The sequence below is a fragment of the Prionailurus bengalensis genome, chromosome A2 (assembly GCF_016509475.1).
Source record: "Prionailurus bengalensis isolate Pbe53 chromosome A2, Fcat_Pben_1.1_paternal_pri, whole genome shotgun sequence".
Classification (NCBI taxonomy): domain Eukaryota; kingdom Metazoa; phylum Chordata; class Mammalia; order Carnivora; family Felidae; genus Prionailurus; species Prionailurus bengalensis.
The window spans coordinates 27,070,365-27,093,145 of NC_057348.1; the positions used below are offsets into that span (position 1 = coordinate 27,070,365).

The 22,781-nt window shown below is 35.9% G+C and overlaps 1 long non-coding RNA gene across 1 annotated transcript in view; it reads left to right on the top strand.

Annotated features, from left to right (window-relative positions):
* The window catches only part of LOC122487382, a 58,896-nt gene extending 44,572 nt beyond the window's left edge, over positions 1-14,324 (top strand). Inside the window, exon 3 of the long non-coding RNA XR_006298362.1 lies at positions 14,177-14,324. This is a non-coding gene — a long non-coding RNA (uncharacterized LOC122487382). The remainder of the gene's footprint in view (positions 1-14,176) is intronic.
* The last annotated feature ends 8,457 nt before the right edge of the window (positions 14,325-22,781 follow it).

Consider the following 22,781-nt stretch of genomic DNA (forward strand, 5'->3'; position numbering starts at 1 on the left):
GTAGATATTATATGTTCCCTAACCCAGTAAATTATATGGCCTAGTGTATGTATTAAATTTGGCTGAAATTTTGAGTTGTGTGAGAACACTACATTCATTTCAGTTAGAGAAAATTCCTAGGGAAACCTGAATGTGATAGTTCATCAAAGTATCTGTTATTAGTTAGGAACTACCTAAAATAAGCCTACAAGTCCTCCATCTGTTCAAATTCTTCATTTCCTCTTGTTTCTAGTGTATGTTTTTTTTTTATTACTGAAAATAAAAGTTTGTTTGTTTGTTTTTAATGTCTTTTAGGACAATCTCTGTGTGCCTTTCCAGATTTCCACTGTAACTCTTCTGTACTGCATAAAACACTTTTCTAGGATTTTATTTGGCCCAGTCATTTTTACTGTGTGCTTTTGAGTGGATCAGTTTATTTATTCATGATGCTGATTCCCACTTAATTCTCTGGGAGTAGGACTGACATTACACATAAAGCACTTTAAGCTTCTCAGAAGTTAAGCACTGAAAAAATGATAATGTTGTTTTATTGCAGTTGTTTATTGTTTATAAAAGCATTCAGATATTGCTCATCTTAGAAAATGTCTTTTTTCATTTTCTAACCTATTGGACATTATTAACTGAATTTTCAGATCTGGTTCCTAGAACACATTTATCATTGTTTCATCTACCTGTCTGTCTATATGTGTCTACCTAACCTATCATCTATCTTTCATTTATCTATTATCATTATATTTTAATTCTAGTTGTATTTCTTAGACTGATCTATCAAGTGGAACCCTTTTGAAAATTTGGGAGTTCTTATTTTTTTCTTTCTGGAATTTTGTGATGAATATGAATGCAGAGTTGAGTTCTTTTGCTGGTTGTGATGGGCGGCGTTTACTCTGTATGCCTTGGTGAGTCTCCTTTGTTGCATTGCTCTGTTTGCAGCTGTGACTTTGCCGTGGTTGTGGGCTGGTACTTACACACAATAGATAAACTGTAGGTTGGATTAAAAGACAGCTAAGGCTATAGTGGAAGAGTCCACCTGTGAGTACTTTAAACCCTTTTCCTTCCCATCTTTTTGATCCATGTTTTTCCTAAATCTTAAATTTAAGTAGTGTATGTTATTAATTTTTCCAATTAGTACAGTGAATAGTATTTATCAGTGTTTCATTTTACATATTTTTATTCACATTTTCTGAATTTCCTAAATGAGATCATTTATGTAAAAGTATCACTTACTAGCTTGAACTCTTGACAGGCACTGAACAAACATTAGTTTTGATTTTTAAAAATTCCTTTCCTTGTTAATTTTTTTGCTAGTTTGACCTAATGTTTAGAGCACTTTGTAGAAAAACTCTCCCCTTGGTAAGAGGCAGTCAAAGGTGAGGAAAGCTGCAAATATGAGCAGGGAACTTGATCATTCACTAGGTTCCAGATATGCCAGTCATCGTTACTATGCAAAACAACTTGGGATTGTGGCATTCCTCAGATCACTTATAAAACTTTGTTCATGGGGGCTGCAAACTTTGAAACTGGAAATATCATGGATTTGCCATGGATAATGGAAGGGAGCTGATTGATATTGATAGATTTCAAGGATGATGGCCTTTCTCATCAGGACCAGTGGTCCATATAATACTTGGACCAAATAATTACCCAATGCAGTGAATACTTTTCAATTCTTCTTTGACCTCCAGACATAGTAATAGCGTCTAGTCAAATAAACATTGTGCTCTAATGCAGAGTTGATAAGCTGGCCTCTATTTTTCACTCCATTAATGATGTCTCAAAACATTCCTTCATCTTTCTGTAAAATCTCCTGCTCCAGTGAGCCTCATGCCATCCATCTTCCACACTCATTATATCCCCTATCTTTTATTAGATAATACAGTGGTCTCCTCGTTACCCATTCTTCTTCATTAAAGCTTTTCTTTTAAATTTTTTATTTTAAATGAATTCCTATTTACAAGAGTTCTAAAGAAGTATACAGAATTCCCATATACCCTTCAGCCCACTTCCCTAATGTTAGCCTCTTATCAAAACAAGGAAATTAGCATTGGTTCAACATTATCAACTAAATGATAGGCTTTAATTGGATTTCACCAGTTTTTACACATGTCCTCTGTTTCAAGATCCAGTCCAGTGCCACGTTGCTCTTGGTTGTTATGTCTCTTTAGGCTTCTCCAATCTATTCCTTGTTTTATAGCCTTTCCTTATGTTTCATGACTTTGACACTTTTGACGATTACTGACTAGATGTTTTTAGAATGTCCCTCAATTTGTCCCTCATTGTGACATGTTTTCAATTGATTAGACTGGAGTTAGGATTTGGAGGAAGACTGCTGCAGAAGTGAAGTATCCTTCCTATCACATCATATTAGGGGGTGCATGATGTCAATATGACTTAGGACTGGTGCTATAAACCTTGATCCCTTGGTTAAAGTAGTGTCTCCCAGGTTTCTCCACTGTAAAGTTATCATTTTTTCCCCCTTTTCAGACTCTTGGGTTAGACAGGAGTCACTAAATCTAGCTCACACATAAGGGGAGGAGAATTAAGCTCCACTTCCTAGAGGGAGAAATATTGAAAAATGTTTAGATATATGTTAAAATCACCACAGTAATTAATAAATATATTGGGAAGGTAGTTCAAGGCTATGTGAATATCCTGTTTCTCCTTAATGTTTGTTGGCTACTTTTAGCGTTCATCTGTGGATCTTGCCTAAAACAAATATTTCTGTGGTAATTTTCAATTTTCCTCATTCCTTCTACATTTAGTATTTAGAATTATTCTGTATGGAAAATTTGTCACTTCCCCCCTATTTATTTATTTAATCACTTATTTATATCAGTATTAATTCATGGTTGTTTATTTTATTTTTATGCTATAATCCAAACCAATTGTTTTATTGCTCAAAAAGCTTTGACCATTGGAAATTTTTAAGATTGTTTTGCATGACCTTCCTCTACCCTTCTTAATTGGTTTTTTTTTATTTTTTTATTTTTTAAGTACTTCAATTTTGGTATTTATCACAGCTTTTCTATTTATTAATTAAAGACAATCTGTTCATTGTTTTTTGTTGCAATTTGTACCATTGTTCTGAGTGACTTCCATGCCTATGTGAACAACTTATCCAACAACTTACCCAACTTAAACAACATCTCATTTCTGTGACTTTATCAACTCTCATGATCTTTATCTCCACTCAACTTCAACCACGTACAACAGTTCCCATGCCCTGATTCTTGCTATTACCTGGAATTGCTCTACTTTAGCAATATTAATTTTCAACATCTAATTTTCCATGTCTCTCAATCTCTTCCCCCAACAATTATTCTTTCTTCTCATAGAAACCTCAAATCTCTTCATTTCTCTTTTTCCCCAGTCCACAAACTATAAACTTCACAGCCCATGAGCCAGTCCTTCAACCAGTTGCTGGCAAAACCCAAGAACCTTGTTATGCTTTTGGTTGAGTTTGGCAAGCCTTCTAGGTATATAGAATTCGCTCTCTCTCCCACTCTGCACTCTGCTTAAAGCTGTCACTCTACAGCTTTTTACTCCCACCTCTTCTCAGCTGATGAGCTCATTTCTTGCTGCACAAAGACAATAGAAATCATCAGAGAGAACACCCCCAACTCCAGGCAACAAACTTATTATCTTACCTATCCTACTTTTATATTTCTCTCCTTTCCTTTTGTTCCTCCCATGAAGGATATAGATCTCTTCCTATTTAAGGCTAATTCCTTCCATGTGAGTTCTGAGTTCCACTCTTTCCCTCCTTTATAACTCTCTCAGTTTCTTGATTTTTTTTCTCATTCATATTGTTAAATTCTTCCTTTCTCTTGCTGACTCCTATACTTGACTATGTAAACAAAGCAAAATGAAATAAAAGCCTTCCCTCCCTCAAGCCCACGTTGCCCTCCCAGTACATCCGTATCTTTATTTGCATCTGGATAGGCACACTCTTTGAGAATTGTCTACTTACCTGACTCTACATCTTAGTCCACCACAATTCAACTATTGTCCTCCTGCACCATTCCACTCTACTGTTCTTACCGAATGCCAATGGCCCCATATAATTCAATCCAACAGATTTATATCAGTCTTCATATTAGTTGATCGTCCTTGTTGATCATTCTTTCCTCCTCAAAATTCTTCTTTTTATTTTGCTTCAGTGGCATCTTTATTTTTTACTCCAACCATTCTGGCCATTCTTCTTTTGTTACCTATCTTTTGAGGTTACCCCTTCATACACCAGCACACTCTTGGAGAGGGGGATTTGTTCTCTCCAAAGCCCTTAATTACTCTCCCCATGGCTTAAAAATCTGTGTTTCTAGCCTAGAAGTCTCATAAGCCTGAGCTCTGGATGTCTACCTGATTCCTAGATACCACCACTTGTATGTTCCTTAGGTACTTTTGTATTCACATCCCAAATTAAGCTCTACATTTTTCTCCTCATTCTGTAACTCTCTTTTTTCCCTCTCTTGGGGAGGGGTACCACTATTTCTTTGGAGCTAAAACCAGAAATCTGGGAGTCTTCCTTGACTTTATTATTTCTCTTGCTTCCAGAAGTAATTTTTTGTTTTTTATTTTTTTTATTATGCCAAGAATACTCTTATCTGCCCTTTACATTCTTTCAAGTCTCTCAAATCATCCCCCTTACATGCCTTCTTTGACCACCTCTCTACCTGCAGGCCCCTCCTTTGTATTTTATGGTATCCCTACATCTGGTTAAAGTTAGCATATAAATGCTTTGTTTACTTTCCTGTAACTCCAATAAGTAGGGCAGAATAAATGAATTCTTTTGATTTTTTATTAACCATAACTACTTTTTACTGCTCTTCATTTAAATCTTTTTCTAGGCAAAAAGTGATATAAAGGAGATTTCATTTCAGAAAATCATTTTAGAGACATTCCCCATGGAAACGTCATTACAAATGGTAGTTGGGTTCTTAGACAATCCAATATCCTAATTCATAATATAGATGAAATTAATTTATAATTCCCCTTTGAATTTTCCTATATATTATCATTGCTCTGGAAAATCCCATATTTTCCTTTCTTCCCCTTCCCTATTACCTGTCATTTCTTTTTCTTCCATAGCATCTCATTCACATAATGGGTTAAATAGCTTTTTATGAGTTTTATGAGATCTCTTTGCTACACTGATTGCTTGCAAAATGGCAAGTTGCAGTTCTTAGCAAGAAGAGAATATGTTGGCAAAGATAATGTTCATGCCCCTAGTTGAATCCACATCAATTGATTATTCCTTTGTTTATGGAAAAACGGAATGGCTAGAGGTTATGACTGCCACAAAGCCTGGGACCCACTATCTATCAATTACTGAAATGGGATTGCAATTTCTCCATACACATTTTCTCTAGATCATTGCTAAGGCAGTCGATGGCCACCAAGGATAAAAGTAGTAATGGCCTGGATGTATGCCAGGTTAGCCATTTATATGTATAAATGTTGGTTGTTCAGGTTTACAAAACTTGGAGGAGTACACACACATGCATACATACACACATACACTTTAACCATTAGAAACAATCTTGTGATCTAGTATTTCTGCTTGGGCTATCAGTGTAGAAGAAAAACCTGCTATAAAGCAAAATCTCTTCTGCCTTGAGGTTGTGACTTCTTGATGAGAATCACTCAACTGAAATCCCCAAAACTGAATTTCCAATTTACTTATACCTGAGTGGTTAATGTTCACATTTCACTCAGATGTTGGACTCAGCCCAAGAGTATACTTGGACTGGGCTCCTATTAGCAAAAATTTCTAGAACTGTGGATGATATTTGTTGCATTGTCCTTCACCTGGTTAACCCGCCTGATGCTTTTGCTGAAACAGCGAATTTCTCAGGGTGCCAGGTACCATGGTTATCTGTCTCCTCATGTTGATTTCTGGCAGTCAACAGGCATGCTGCTGTGCCTCTTAATGTCCATGTGCAGAAGCAAGGTCTTGGTTGCAGCTGGTCAAACATGAAGCTTGTATGTATTAGTCTGTCATGTACCCACAGCTACTTTGTGGCTCTACTCACCTAGGCCTAATTGCCTAAGATAAATTATTCAGTACACATTCTTGATGTAGTTTTTCAGTCATCTTTATGTTATGAAGAGTTTATGTTCAAAAGGAATCACCTGGACTTCATATTTTGGTGGTTGCAGCTTATCGTAAACTGTAGCTTATGTGTTAGAGGTACACTCACTAAGTTGTGTCAATGCTAATTGTGTACCTAAGCATAGCCTGTTGACCAAGAAGTGGAGTGTGCTAAGAGAAATTGTGGTCTGGTCCTTCACCTTTTTGTGGGAATAGTATTTGATCTAATGATTATAATTTGTTAGCCAGTTAGTGTATACTGAACATGTGAAATGCTTAAAGCATAGCCCTAAGCATTTTAAAGAGGTTCAATACTCTGTCTTTGATTTAGTCACTTAAAACACATACTCATAAAATGGTCCTAAAACAATCTCTGGGTGATGGTTCATTAAGTACAAGCCTATAAATTTTATCTACAGTCAGTGCTTAGGTTAGAGTCAAGGAGTGATCAGAGTAAGGGAAAGTACATTCACTCAACACATTCTAGAAAAGATTTATTGAGTGCTTACTTTGTATCAGGCATTGTGCTAGGCTAGATATTAGGGATACCAAGATAAATCCATTCACTTGCCTCAGGATCTTAAGAGGAGGACAGCATGTGAAAAGGACATGGGCAGACTGCTATAGGAACAAAAAGAAAACTCTGAGGAGTGAAGCTTTCAGAGGTATGTAGAGAATTCGTAAAACTGTGAATCTGCAGTTCTACATAGAGCTACTGCTTGCAATATTTGGTTCCTAGTTACCTTGGCTAGAAATGACATATCATGCCACACTTTGTCCCAGGCCCTCTGTCAACAAACTGACCATTTGGAATTCAGTAAATTGATAAAGGTGAACTTTGCAAACTTTATGTTAGACTTTAAATTACCGAAAGGCATAAGGAGGAACTTAGAAGTTCACTTTGTTTAACCAAGTGGGTCCATGTATTGAACAAATATTTGGGTGTGTGGTGAAATAGCACAGGCACAGCCAAGTGGGATGGGATGATATTGGGAGACAGAAACACACTGCTAGTACAAGAAGATTCTTCAGGACTTTTTGCAATATTCAGATCCTTGTCCACGGTTTGTCTCACTATGTCATGCCTATCTTCAGGTAGTATTGTCCTGAAATGCATAGACCACTGTGGTCTAGCAGAAATATAATGTGAGATTCATATATTTTAAATTTCCTAGTAGTTACATTAAAAAAGTTAAAAATAAAGAGACAAAATTAAGTTTAGCAATATATTTTATTTAACCTAATATATCCAAAATAGTATTTCAACATGTAGTCAATATAAAAATTTAGTACTTTTCTCATACTTCAAGAACTCAATAGCCACATTTGGCTAGTGGCTACCATATTGTATAGTGCAGCTCTAGGCTGATACATACTGTTTTTTTAAGAGTCTCCATAGAGGATGATTCTTCAACCTTTTTTGGGATCCCATTCCAATGTTAATTGATGCTGGGAAAATGCTCTTAAATGTAGCACAGATTCCTTATGCCAACATTTGGCTGTCTCTTCTCATCTCATGCAGTTATGGAATATTTACTGAACTTCTGTATACTAGGTTACATGTTAGGTGTTGGGATATAATAGCAAGTGCCACTACTGTGGTTCCTGCTTTTACGAGGCTTACAGGGTATAATGTAGAAGAGAAATAGTAAATAAATAAATGTGTAATTATGGCATGTGTTGTAGTGGAAAAGGTCAGAGAACACCTATGAGGACTTGTAACTGAAGAGTCTCTCCTAGTCTGGAGGGACTGGGAGACTTCCCTTCAGGGAATGGCCTTGATCTGAAATCATAATGAGACCTACAGAGGGGGGCTCTGAGACAAAAAGGCATTTGGCATCTTGAAGGATCAAACAGGAAAATTGTGTGGCTCAAGTGGAAAGAGTAAAGGCAAAAGTGGTTCCTAATGAGGTTGGGGAGTTAGGCAGAGGCCAGAACACATGTGGCCTTTAGGCCTCATTAAGGACCAGAATTCTTCTAAAAGCAAGAAGAGGCCACTGTATGTTTTTAAGGAATAGAGGGACATTACTGGATTTGTGTCTTAGAATATCCTCTGCTGTAAACTGGAGAATGGAGCTGAAGGAAAACAGATGAATGTGGAGTAACATTTCAGGAAACTTAAAAAAAAAACCCTGTTTTATTTATTTTGAGAGAGAGAACGTGTGTGTGTGTGCACACACTTGCACACCCATGAGCAAGCAGGGGAGGGGCAGAGAGAGAGGGAGAGAGAGAATCTCAGTCAGGCTCCATGCTGTCAGTGCAGAGCTGGATGCGGGGCTCGATCTCATGAACGTGTGAGATGATGACTGAACCAAAATCAAGAGTTGGACATTTAACCAATTGAGCCACCCAGATGCTGCAAGAAACTATTTTATAACCCGAGTAAAAGGATTAGGGCAGTGGCTACCTAAAGCATTAAACTGACGACTTTGAGACATATTAATAGTTAGGGCTCGATGATGCATTGACTAGTGGGGGAAGGTGGCACTGAGTACTGGGAAGAGGAGTGTCTGGACTGATTCTTTGCTTTTCTGACCTGTTGAAATAAATTGGTCCTTTTGAGCTCTCTCAGCTTTCCTCTAGCATGCTGAAAACTTTAGGGTGAAGTATCCATCATCTAAAATAGAAAATATAGTGTTAATTTGCCTGTCATCTTTCTTTTTTGCTTGAATCAGAAATTTGTAATTTGTAATGTAATGTTAGTGTAACATAAAGAAAAAAATTAATAGTGAGCTTCTGTCCATATCTCTTATGCTTTTACTTACTCTTATGCCTTACTTGTTAAGGGTGAATCACTTAACAAATGTACTGCCTTTAACATTGTTGTCTTTTTTCTTATACATTATATAATCTTTGCATTGACACATAATATTATTGCCATATGATTGTCATGAGTAGCCATTAATGACAGACTTTGCAGACGAAGGCTAAAGGGAAACAATAAAGGAAATAATTAATCTGATCTCAAAGTTTCCTAAAACAATTAAGAAACCACAACAATAAGCTTTAATTAATTTTTTACAACTCTTCTGTACAGATTTGTAATCATTCTTAGCTAATCATTAAAAGATTACATTTTGCATTGCTATCTTTTTTTAACATTAGTTATTAAATAGTTCATTTATTTCCTATTCCAAGTCTACTCTGACATAAAAAATTCAAACTGTTAAATAATGCAAAAGAGTTGGGCTTTGACAATAATGTTCATTCATTCATGGGATAATTATTTAGCTCCTAGATACTTAACAGGACAGATAACCCTTGAGGAGTTTAAAATATAGCAGTAGAGGCATAGATGAATAAATACATAAATAAATACATAATTTAATACAGTAGTGATAAGTGCTATTTATAAAAGGGAAAGAGATACAGAGCTTAGAACACCAATGAGGGCTATGTAGATATGGTGATGAGGGAAGAACTTTCAATAAGGGAAACGTGAACAGTGTGCCCTGAAGGTAGTAGGGAGTATGAACTGAGTAAACATCTGAGGTAAGACCCTTTGAGGCACAGGGAAGCAAGTACAAAGATTCTGAAGTGGTCATGTGCATCTTCCAAGAACATTGGTAAAGAAGCCCGTAATGCTGAACTGCTATGAGGAAGGGAACAAAAGAGGAAACAAGGTCAAAGAGATGATGAAGGGCCATATTATGAAAAGTGTTAAGGTCAAATAAAGATTTTGGATTTTATTTAAGTACAAAAGGAGTCATTGGAGGGCTTTGAACAGAGGGCAAATTTGAATTTAAATGTAGGGTATATGATAAAAAGGCAAATCAGGCATGATTCTTAGGTTTTTGGCCTGGGAATTGGATACAACATGATGCCATTTATTGAGGTGGGGAAAACTAGGGAGGAATGGATTTAGAGGAGAAATCAAAATAGTTCAGTTTGGAGCGTGTTAAACTTGAAATGCCTCTGAGAAATTCTGGTGGCTGGAAATATGCATATGAAACTAATACCTAGAATTTAAAGTAGCTGTTGAAATTCTTGTCCATGGATCCCAGGAGGTTTATTCTGCAGCCACTACTGTTTGTATTTATCTCCCCTCTTTGCCTAATTTTTACTCCTGCCTTAGACCTTATGGAGGGGCAGAGGACATTCTTCCTATTGGAGAAGGATAGTAGTCCCTATGTGGATGATGATAGTGGTATAGAGTGGGAATAGTTATTCAGTTATAGGCATTTGTTGAAACCTTGCTGTGTGCAAAATCATAATAGGGAGCCAAAGCAAACAGAGTCTTTGTCTTCACTGAGCTTAAAATCTGGTGCATAGTAGGGCATAGTGGCTTAGATAAGACCTTAATCAGGTAATCACAAAAGCAAACATAACATTGTAATGATATCATGTAATGGAACAGAGATACATGTTGCTGGAATGTATAACAGGAGGAGTTATGTCTTGATATGGAGGTCAAGGGATGCTTTCTGTTGGTGTTATCATGAGTAGTTATGTGAAAGGTGAGTAGGAGTTAACTAGGCAAAGAATGGTCCAGGGAGAGGGAACAGCATATGCAATAGTCATGTGGCAGGAGGGACTATGGTACATGTTCATATGTAAAGAAGACTAGACTATGGCAGGAGCACAGAGAGTGAGGGATAGCATTGCACAAGATGAAGGTGGAGATTCACACAGCAAACAGTTAATGGCTTGTAGGCCTCATGGTTTGAGAAAAATCATTGTGGTTACAGTGTAGAAAATGGATTGAGGCTGAGGGATGGAGGAAAAGGACACAAAGAAAGGATTAGGGAGACCATGGATGTCAGCAAGGAGGCTTCTGTAGTAGTCTAGGTGAGAGATGAGGGTGGTTTGGATAGGGTGGCATAGAACTAGGGTAAGGTCAACTTCCCAGGGGGAGCTGAGGAAGTGGGGAGCTGAAGCACAGTCTCAAATAGAGGCACCAATGCTAAGAAATAGTACAGCAGGGTCATTAAAACTTTGGGCTTTGGAATCAGATATAACACAGATTTGAGACATAACTCTTCTACTTACTGCTGTGTGACTTCACACAGACTTCTTTAAATTGGGGCTAATAGTACCTATACCACAAATTATTGTAGGGATTAAATCAGACTATATGATAAAATGCTAAGCCAGTACTCAATAATTACAGTATTGTCACTTGATGGAATTTAGAAGTCACCTCTAGAAAGAGGTGTCAGGGGAAAAAACAGTTTTTTTTTTCTATATTTGTTGGAAATCTTTAGAGAAAACCATCTACAAATCTACAAATTTACAGGTTTACTGAGCATCCATTTTCAGCAATCACTTGCAAGAATAATAGGAATTGGTTATTGATTATAGTTTTGATTTTGAGTTAGGCTTTCAAAGGAAATGGTCCTGAGATAGGCTTTTATAGAAAATGGGCCCTATGTAAAAATATTGACATATAATAAAATTTGTGATCTTAACATCTGTGATCAATGTGATTAAAATTTTGTCCATCTTTATTTGATATAATATAAAAAGCAAAACAAAAACAAAGTGTGGAAAAGAGTCCCTTTAGACTCAATTACATGCCATCATTTTCTAAACTTCATTATTTACTTACTATTAAAGGCTTATGAGTTAATTAATGTCCTGTGAATCACAAATCAATTATTTCACAATGAAGCATAAAATTAGTTTAAAGAGATTCATATATAGGCATGACATGGTGTATTGGCTTCTCTTCAGAAGTGGATCAAATAAAAATATGTGACAAGAAAAAAATGTAGATGACATGTTAGGTGGTGGGTAACTAATTGTGCTTTCAGCATCGGAGCAAAAAAAAGGCATGACCAGAATTCTAAAAAGCATGCCTTTGCATTTTTGTTTAAAACTTAACAATGGCTTCATAAACATAAAATACTCTCCAAATGTGATTCAATTCAAGGACATCATTATTTTACACACCTAAATGAAATAATATATGTTAAGTGCCCAGCCCAGGGACTGGCATATAGTATTTATAGAATAATGTTCTTCCTTTTCCTTCCCCTAAAGAAGGTGCCTCTGCAGTTATTTAATTGCAAATTTTACTAAAAGCACCTTTCTTTTCTTTTAGTAGTATTATGCTCCTTTCTGAAATTATATGTGTAATACATGCTTATTGCAGATAACTTGGAAAGCGCAGAAAACAACAACAAAAAGGTCATCTGTGATCATGCCCTAGAGAGAAATACTTTTGATATTAAGGTATATGTTATTTTAATACACTTTTTCTAGAATATTCATTTGGAATTCATAACCTTGGCTTTAAACAGCTTGTTTCATAGAGTACATGATAAGGAGATTTAGCCAGCTAGGGTCTATGTTGTTATTTTTGAAGAACAGAACAGATCCTAATTGCCAAATTGCCAAGCTGTGCAGATATTTTTCACTTGTTCAAATCTTTTAAAAATAAACCTCATTTTAAGAAATAGGTTTAGGTTTACAGAAAAATGGCAAAGATATTACAGAGCGTTCCCATGTACCCTGAGCCCAGTTTCCCCTATTATTAACATCTTGCAGAAGTGTGGTATGTGTGTTACAATTAATGAATTAATGTTGAATGCTATTAATAACTAAAGCTCAGACTTTATTCAGATTCCCTTAGTTTTTACCTAATGTCCTTTCTCAGTTTCAGAATCTCATCTAGAATACTACATTGCATTTAGTTGTCATGTCTCCTTAAGTTCCTCTGGACTGGGAAAGTTTCTTAGATTTTCCTTGTTTTTAGTGACCTTGAGAGTTTTAACGAGTACTGGTCATATATTATTTGGAATGCTGCATGGGAGATTTGTTTATTCTCTCATATGTATGTATATATGTATGTATACATGACTTACATATGTATTTATCATTTATCTAAGTCAGTATGGACTCATGGATATTTGGTTTATACTTTGGGCTATAATCCAATACTTCCTTATTTTGTTGCTCAAATTATTATGGCTTTGGCCATTGTGATCTCTTGCAATTGACTACTGTGTTTTTTTGACATACACTTTTTATTGGAGTCCTTTTTTTTTGTTTTGTTTTGTTTGAGTACTTTCTTACATTTTGGCACTATAAGATGCCCTAGATTCATTTTGGAAATTTCCTGTCCCTGTCCCAATCTGTCTATAATTAAAATTAAAATCAGTAGGGTCTAGAATCAGATGACCTTATTTCAAATCCTGGCTTAGCCATTTGCCAGCTATGTGATCTAGAACTGTTTTACCTTTTGGGAGATGAGCAGGGCCCAGTTTCCTCATCTGTCTGAACTTTTTTAGGGCAGGGATGTTTTTTGTATTTTTTTTCCTTTGCTGATGCTCAGTACCTATACTTGTGTCTGGGATATAGTGGTATTCAATAAAGAAATATTTGTTGAGTGAATATAAATTCAGGTAGGCAAGAAATATAAATGGCTTTGTTTTCTTATTTTGTTCTGAAATGTATATTTAATTTATTATTTTCAATATAATTTCATTATTATCAAAGTAATATATGCTTAACGATGAAATGGTACTTCAAGATTTTTAAAAAATGTTTGTTTATTTATTTATTTTGAGAGAGAGAGAGCATGAGTGGGGGACAGAAGCAGAGAGAGAGGGGAGAGAGAGGACCCCAAGCTGGCTCCACACCATCAGTGCGGGAATCCTAGGCAGGGCTTGATCCCAGGAACCATGAGATCGTGACCTGAGCTGAAATCAAGAGTTGGCCACTTAACTGACTGAGCCACCTACACTCTTCAAGATTTTAAGCAAAATAATCATCTTCTAACTCATTCCCTGAGGCAACTACTTTTTAGTTTCCTTAGCTGATTGTTTTGATACCTGTCTCCTTATGTCTAAATTTTATTTTATTTTATTTGTGTTTTGTTTGTGTGTTTATTTTAGAGAGAGAGAACATGCCCGTGCAAGGGAAAGGGGCAGAGGGAGAGAAAGAATCTCAAGTAGGCTCCACGCTCAGCCCAGAGCCTGATGCCAGGCTCAACCCCACAAACCCGGGAACATGACCTAAGCCAAAAGCAGGAGTCGGGCACTCAACTGACTGAGCTACTCAGACGCTCCTACTTATGTCTAAATAACATGTTTTTATTGTTGCTTCTTGATTTATAAATTTTATGCATTGTCTATTCACTTCCAGCTGGGGAGGATGAAGATTTAGCACCACACACTATCTTCTTATCTTCCCATTCTGCTTTCAACATAAACCAGAGACCATTAGGAACACAGCTGAAAGCAAGTTAAATTTATTATTTTCTGCAACAAAGAAGACCCTACATCATAGAGAGCAAAGGTGAGTTTCAAAGGGAGTCTTAAGGGGTGTTACAAAATTTGCAGTGGTCTTAGCAGGGATTGGTCAGACTTTGTAAATTCAGGGGCAGGTGGAACATTAGTGGTTTTAGAAAACGTGAGACTATGTGAAGTTACCCTTGCCTCAGTTTATTTGTGGTCTTTTGTGTAGGAGTCTGAATAAACTGGTGCTAATTGTGAGAGTCTATAAAGAATATCATAGTTTGGTTTGTGAATCAGTGCACATTTTATAAAATATAATTTATGAGTTAATTCTCAATTTCTGTCTAACATCCTAGTTTCCAGAAGAGTTGCTTTTCAATTTATCACTCTCAATAGAGTTATATCAAAACTGTGGTCAAATTAATATTTGGTGCTTACATTTCTACAACTTTTTTGGAAGTGGAGCCACATAGTATACTTTTTTTCCTTTCCCTTTTCTCACTTTACTCTCTTATATGTAGACATTTAGAGGTCAGGCATTTTAGTGGAGCAGGCTCAAAATAGGTCTTACAACCTGGTCTGTAAACTTGCAGAAGTACCTGCTCTTTGTTTTTTAATTTGTTTCACACTGTGTGAAAGTTTGAATGAAATAAATCCAGCAATATTCCTGAAATTGCATACTTTTCCCTTTAGACAATATCAAACAGTCAGAAGTCCTGCTAGGCTAATAGCTGGTCATGTGATCAATTTTGGAATCAATATAACAGGTATCTTTATTTTTATTGGTTGCTAGTCTTATTATTTAGTTGCAAGTGTTCCTTTTATATTCTTGATACAGGAGTTTTGTCAGGTATTTGGATATTTTCTTATTTTTTATTTTGAATATTTTCTCTTAGTTTGTGGCTATCAATTTCATTTTTTTAATGTTTACTTTTGAGAGAGAGAGACACAGTGTGAGCAGGGGAGGGGCAGGGAGAGAGGGAGACACAGAATCTGAAGCAAGCTCAAGGCTCTGAGCTCTCAGCACAGAGCCCAACACCGGGCTCGAACTCAGGAGCTGTGAGATCATGACCTGAACTGAAGTCAGACACTTAACTGACTGAGCCACCCAAGCACCCTCATTTCATTTTTTTTTATTTGCTTTCCAAATCTTTTTTAAAATTTTAGTCCAGTAGAGTTAACATACAGTGTTACATTAGTTTCAGGTATACAATATAGTGGTCCATCAATTCCATACGTTACTCAGTGCTCATCATAAGTGTGCTCTTCATCCCCTTCACCTATTTCACCCATCCCTCCACCCACCTCCCCTCTGGTAACCATCTGTTTGTTCTCTGTAGTTAACAATGTGGATGGAGCTTGAGAGTGTTAGGCTAAGTGAAATAAGTCAGAGAAAGACCAATGCTATATAATTTCACTCATATGTGGAATTTAAGACACAAAACAAACAATCATAGGGGAAAAAAAGAGAGGAAAACCAAGAAACAGACTTTTAACTACAGAGAACAAATTGATTTTATATATATATATATATATATATATATATATATATGTGTGTGTGTGTATATATATATGTGTATATACATATATGTGTGTGTGTGTATGTGTGTGTATATATATATGTGTGTATATATATGTGTATAGGTGTATATATATGTGTATATATATGTGTATATGCTGTATACATATAATGCTGTATATATATATATACTATACACACACACATATATATATATATATATATATATATACACACACATACACACACACACACATCTTCTATATCCATTCATCTATTGATGATACTTGGGCTGCTTCCATAATTTGACTATGGTAAGTAATGCTGCAGTAAACATAGAGATGCAAATATCTTTTCTAATTAGTGTTTTATATTCTTTGGGTACCCAGTAGTAGTGGAATTTCTGGATCATATGGTAGTTCTATTTTTGATTTTTTGGAAAACTTCATGCTATTTTCTACAGTAGCTGTGTCACTTTGCATTTCCACCAACAGTGCAAGAATGATCCCTTTTATCCATATCCTTGCCAACACTTGTTTCTTATGCTTTTTATTTTAGCCATTCTGACAGGTATGAGGCATCTCATTGTGGTTTTGATTTTTGCATTTCCCTGATGATGAGTGATGTTGAGCATCCGTTAATGTGTCTTTTGGCCATCTGTATGTGTTCTTTGGAGAAAGTCTCTTCATGTCTTCTGCCCATGTTTTAATTGGATAATTTTATTTTTTTGGTGTTGAGTTGTATAAGTTCTTTATATATTATAGATACCCTTTATCAGATATGTCATTTGCATATATCTTCTCCCATTCATTAGGTTATCTTTTAGCTTTGTTTATTATTTCCTTCGATGTGCAACAGATTTTTTTTTTGATGTAGTGTCAATAGTTTGTTTTTATTTTGTTTCCCTTGCCTCAGGAGACATATCTAGAAAAATGTTGCTATGGCTGATGTCACATAAATTATTGCCTGTGCTCTTTTCTGGGATTTTAATGGTTTCAGTTCCTACATTTAGGTCCTAAATCAATTTTGAGTTTATTTTTGTGTGTAGTGTAACAAAGTGGTCCAGTTTGTTTGTTTCTTCCTCTTTCCCTCCCGCCCCCTTCTCATTCTTTCTCTTTCTTTCTTTCTTTCTTTCTTTCTTTCTTTCTTTCTTTCTTTCTAAATATCTTTCTTTCTTTCTCTTTCCTCCCTCCCTCCCTTCCTCTCTTCCCATCTCTTTCTTTTTCTTGCTTCCTTCCTTTCTCTCTCTTTCTCCTTTTCTCTTTCTTTCTTTTGTTCTTTCTTTCTGTTGTTCTTTCTTTCTCTTGTTTTCTTTCTTTCTTTCTTTCTTTCTTTCTTTCTTTCTTTCTTTCTTTCTGTAGCTGTCCAGTTTTCCCAACACTATTTGTTGAAGAGACTGTCTTTTTCCCATTGCATATTTTTACCTCCTTGTATGAAGATTAATTGACCAAATAATTGTGGGTTTGTTTCTGGGCTCCCTATTCTATTCCATTGATCTACGTGTCTGTTCTTGTGCCAGTACAGTGTTGTTTTGATTACTACAGCTTTGTAGCATACCTTGAAATATGGGATTGTGATATTTCCAGTTTTGGTTTTCAATATTGCTTTGGCTGTTTGAGGTCTTTTGTTGTTCCATACAAATTTTAAGATTGTTTATTCTAGTTCTGGGGAAAATGCTGTTGGTACTTTGATAGGGATTGCATTAATTTAGCAGATTGCTTGAGTAGTATAGACACTTCATGAACATGGAGTATCTGTCCATTTGTTTGTGTTTTCTTCAGTTTCTTTCAACAATATTTTATAGTTTTCAGAGTTTAGGTCTTTCACCTCCTTGGTTAAGTATATTCCTAGGTATTTTATTACTTTTGGTGCAGTTGTAAATGGGATTGTTTTCTTAATTTCTTTCTGCTGCTTCATTATTGGTTTATAGAAATACAATTAATTTCTGGGGCTGCCTGGGTGGCTCGGTTGCTTAAGCATCTGATTTCAGCTCAAGTCATGATCTCAAGATTCGTGAGTTCAAGCCCTGCACTGGGGTCTGCACTGACAGTGTGGAACCTGCCTGGGATTCTCTCTTTTTCCTTCTCTCTCTGTCCCTCCCCTCCCTCTCTGTCAAAATAAATATATAAACTTAAAAGAAAAGAAATACAATGGATTTCTGCATATTAATTTTGTATCCTGTGACCTTACTGAATTCATTTATCAATACTAATAGTTTTTGGGTGGAGTCTTTAGGGTTTTCTATATATAGTATCATGTCATCTCCCAATAGTGAAAGTTTTACTTCTTTTTACCGATTTGGATGCCTTCTAAACCTAGATTTGTTGAGGCTTCTTTTTTTTTTTTATCATGAATGGATGTTGTACTTTGTCAAATGATTTTTCTGCATCTATTGGAATGATCATATAGTTCTTACCCTTTCTCTTACTGATGTGATTTATCATGATTGATTTATAAATATTGAGCTACTCTTGCATCCTGGAAATAAATCTCACTCAATCGTAAATGACTTTTTTAATGTATTGTTGGATTCAGTTTGCTAATATTTTGTTGAGGATTTTTGCATCTATATTCAACAGAGATATTGGCTTGTAGTTCTCTCTCTCTATCTCTCTCTCTCTCTCTCTCTCTCTCTCTCTCTCTCTTTTTTGGAAGTGTCTTTATCTGGTTTTGGTATCATGGTAATGCTGCCCTCATAGAATAAATTTGGAAGCTTCTTTCTTCTTCTGTTTTTGATATAGTTTGAAGAATAGGTATTCTTCTTTGTATATTTGGTAGAATTCGCCTGTGAAGCTGTGTGGTTCTGGACTTTCGTTTGTTGGGAGCTTTTTGATTAGTAATTCAATTTCTTTGCTGGTAATTCATCTGTTCAAAATTTCTATTTCTTTCTGATTCAGTTTTGGGAGGTTATATGTTTCTAGGAATTTAGCCTTTTCTTCTAGGTTGTCCAATTTGTTGGCATATAATTTTTCATAATATTCTCTTATGATCCTTTGTATTTCTGTGGTGTTGGTTGTTATTTCTCATCTTTCATTTCTGATTTTGTTTGAGTCTTATCTCTCTTTTTCTCTTTTTTGATGAGTCTGGCTAAAGGCTTATAAATTTTGTTAATCTTTGCAAAGAACCATCCCTGGTTTCATTGACCTGTTCTATTGTTTTTTAGTTTCTATTTTGTTTATTTCTGCTGTAATCTGTTTTATTCCCTTCATTCTACTGGTTTGGAGTGTTTCTTGCTCTTCTTTTTCTAGCTTCTTTAGTTGTAAAGTTAGGTTGTTTATTTGAGATTTTTCTTGCTTCTTGGGGCAGACCTGTATCACTATAAACTTCCCTCTTAGAACCACTTTTGCTGTGTCCCAAAGATTTTGGACTGTTGTGTTTTCATTTTCATTTGTCTCCACATATTTTTTGATTTCCTCTTTGATATCTTGGTTGACCCGTTTATTGCTTGGTAGCATGTTTTAGCCTCTATGTATTTGTGTTATATCCAGATTTTTCTTGTGGTTGATTTCTAGTTTCATAGCATTGTGGTCAGAAAAAATGCATGATATGCCTTCGATCTTTTCGAATTTGTTGCAACTTGTTTTGTAGCCTAATATGTGATCCATTCTGGAGAATGTTCCATGTACACTTGAAAAGAATGTATTTTCTGCTGTTTTAGAATGGAATGTTTTGACTATATCTGTTAGATTCATCTGATCCAGTGTGGCATTCAAAGCCACTGTTTCCTGGTTGATTTTCTTTTTAGATGACCTATCCATTGTTGTAAGTGGGGTGTTAAAGTCCCCTATTATTATTGTATTATAATTGATTACTTCTTTTAGTTTATTATTAGCTGCTTTAAGTATTTGGGTGCTTCCATATTGGGTGTATATGTACAATTGTTATATCTTCTTTTTGGATTGTTTCCTTTATGCTTATTTGTGTCCTTCTGTGTCTCTTGTTAGAGTCTTTGTTTTAAAGTCTATTTTGTCTGATATAAATATGGATATCCTGGATTTATTTTCACATTTATAAATGCCTTTCCATCCCTTCACTTTCAGTCTATATGTGTCTTTAGGTCTGAAAAGAGTCTCTTTTAGCCTGCATATATATGGCTTTTACTTTTTGTTCATTCTGTCACCTGTCATTTTATTCTTTTTAGGTAATATTCTTTTTTTCTGCTTTTTAATTTTTGTTTTTAAAATTTACACCCAAATTACTTAGCATATAGTGCAACAATGATTTCTGGAGTAGATTCCTAGTGCCCCTTACCCGTTTAGCCCATCCCCCCTCCCACAACCCCTCCAGCAATCCTCAGTTTGTTCTCCATATTTAAGAGTCTCTTCTGTTTTGTCCCCCTCTCTGTTTTTATATTATTTTTGTTTCCCTTCCCTTATGTTCATCTCTTTTGTCTCTTAAAGTCCTCATATGAGTGAAGTCATATGATTTTTGTCTTTCTCTGACTGACTAATTTCACTTAGCATAATACCCTCCAGTTCCATCCACGTAGTTGCAAATGGCAAGATTTCATTCTTTTTGATTGCCGAGTAATACTCCATTGTATATATATACCACTTCTTCTTTATCCATTCATCCATCAATGGAAATTTGGGCTCTTTCCATACTTTGGCTATTGTTGATAGTGCTGCTATAAACATTGTGGAGCATGTGTCCCTTCGAAACAGCACACCTGTATCCTGTGGATAAATGCCTAGTAGTGCAATTGGTGGGTTGTAGGGTAGTTCTATTTTTAGTTTTTTGAGGAACCTCCATACTGTTTTCCACAGTGGCTGCACCAGCTTGCATTGCCACCAACGATGCAAAAGAGATCCTCTTTCTCCGCATCCTCACCAACATCTGTTGTTGCCTGAGTTGTTAATGTTAGCCATTCTGACAGGTGTAAGGTGGTATCTCATTGTGGTTTTGATTTGTATTTCCCTGATAATGAGTGATGTGGAGCATTTTTTCATGTGTCAGTTGGCAATCTGGGTGTCTTCCTTGGAGGAGTGTCTATTCATGTCTTTTGCCCATTTCTTCACTGGATTATTTGTTTTTTGGGTGTTGAATTTTTGGGTGTTGAGATAGATTTTGGGTACTAACCCTTTATCTGATATGTCATTTGCAAATATCTTCTCCCATTCTGTCAGTTGTCTTTTAGTTTTGCTGATTGTTTCCTTCACTGTGTAGAGCTTTTTATTTTGATGAGGTCTCAGTAGTTCATTTTTGCTTTTGTTTCCCTTGCCTCTGGAGATGTGTTGAGTAAGAAGTTGCTACAGGCAAGATCATAGAGGTTTTTGCCTGCTTTCTCCTCGAGGATTTTGATGGTTTCCTGTCTTACATTGAGATCTTTCATCCATTTTGAGTTTATTTTTGTGTATGGTGTAAGAAAGTGGTCCAGGTTCATTCTTCTGCATGTCACTGTCCAGTTTTCCCAGCACCACTTGCTGAAGAGACTGTCTTTATTCCATTGGATATTCTTTCCTGCTTTGTCAAAGATTAGTTGGCCATATGTTTGTGGGTCAATTTCTGGGTTCTCTATTCTGTTCCATTGATCTGAGTGTCTGTTCTTGTGCCAGTACCCTACTGTTTTGATGATTACAGCTTTGTAGTATAACTTGAAGTCCAGGATTGTGATGCCTCCTGCTTTGGCTTTCTTTTTCAAGATTGCTTTGGCTATTCAGGGTCTTTTCTGGTTCCATACAAATTTTAGGATTGTTTGTTCTAGCTCTGTGAAGAATGCTAGTGTTACTTTGATAGGGGTTGCATTGAATATCTAGATTGCTTTGGGTAGTATGGACATTTTAACAATATTTGTTCTTCCCATTCAGAAGCATGGAATATTTTCCCATTTTTTTGTGTCTTCTTCAATTTCTTTCATAAGCTTTCTATAGTTTTCAGTGTATAGATTTTTCGCCTCTTTGGTTAGATCTATTCCTAGGTATTTTATAATTTTTTGCGCAACTGTAAATGGGATCGATTCCTTGATTTCTTTTTCTGTCGCTTCATTGTTGTTGTATAGGAATGCAACCGATTTCTGTGCATTGATTTTATATCCTGCAACTTTGCTGAATTCATGAATCAGTTCTAGCAGTTTCTTGGTAGAATCTTTAGGGTTTTCCATATAGAGTATCATATCATCTGCGAAGAGTGAAAGTTTTTCCTCCTCCTGTCCAATTTGGATGCCTTTTATTTCTTTGTGTTGTCTGATTGCAGAGGCTAATACTTCCAATACTGTGTTGAATAACAGTGGTGAGAGTGGACATCCCTGTCTTGTTCTTGACCTTAGGGGGAAAGCTCTCAGTTTTTCCCCATTGAGGATGATATTAGCGTTGGGTCGTTCATATATGGCTTTTATGATCTCGAGGTATGCTCCTCCTATCCCTACTTTCTTGAGGGTTTTTATCAAGAAAGGATGCTGTATTTTGTCAAATGCTTTCTCTGCATCTGTTGAGAGGATCATATGGTTCTTGTCCTTTCTTTTATTGATGTGATGAATCACATTAATTGTTTTGCGGGTATTGAAGCAGCCCTGCATCACAGGTATAAATCCCACTTGGTCGCAGTGAATAATTTTTTTAATGAATTGTTGGATCTGGTTGGCTAATATCTTGTTGAGGATTTTTGCACCCATGTTAATCAGGGAAATTGGTCTATAGTTCTTTTTTAGGGGGCTCTCTGTCTGGTTTTGGAATCAAGGTACTGCTGGCTTCATAGAAAGAGTTTGGAAGTTTTCCTTCCATTTCTATTTTTTGGTACAGCTTCAAGAGAATAGGTGTTAACTCTTCCTTAAATGTTTGGTAGAATTCCCCTGGAAAGCTATCTGGCCCTGGCTCTTGTTTTTTGGGGAGAATTTTGATTACTAATTTGATTTCTTTACTGGTTATGGGTGTCACCCTGTCTTTGACCTGGAGTATTTAGTCCATTTACATTTTGTTACATGTGTTTGGTTGTTTTGTTGGCTTTCTTTAGTAATGTACTCAGATTCCTTTCTCTTTACTTTTTGCATATATATTAC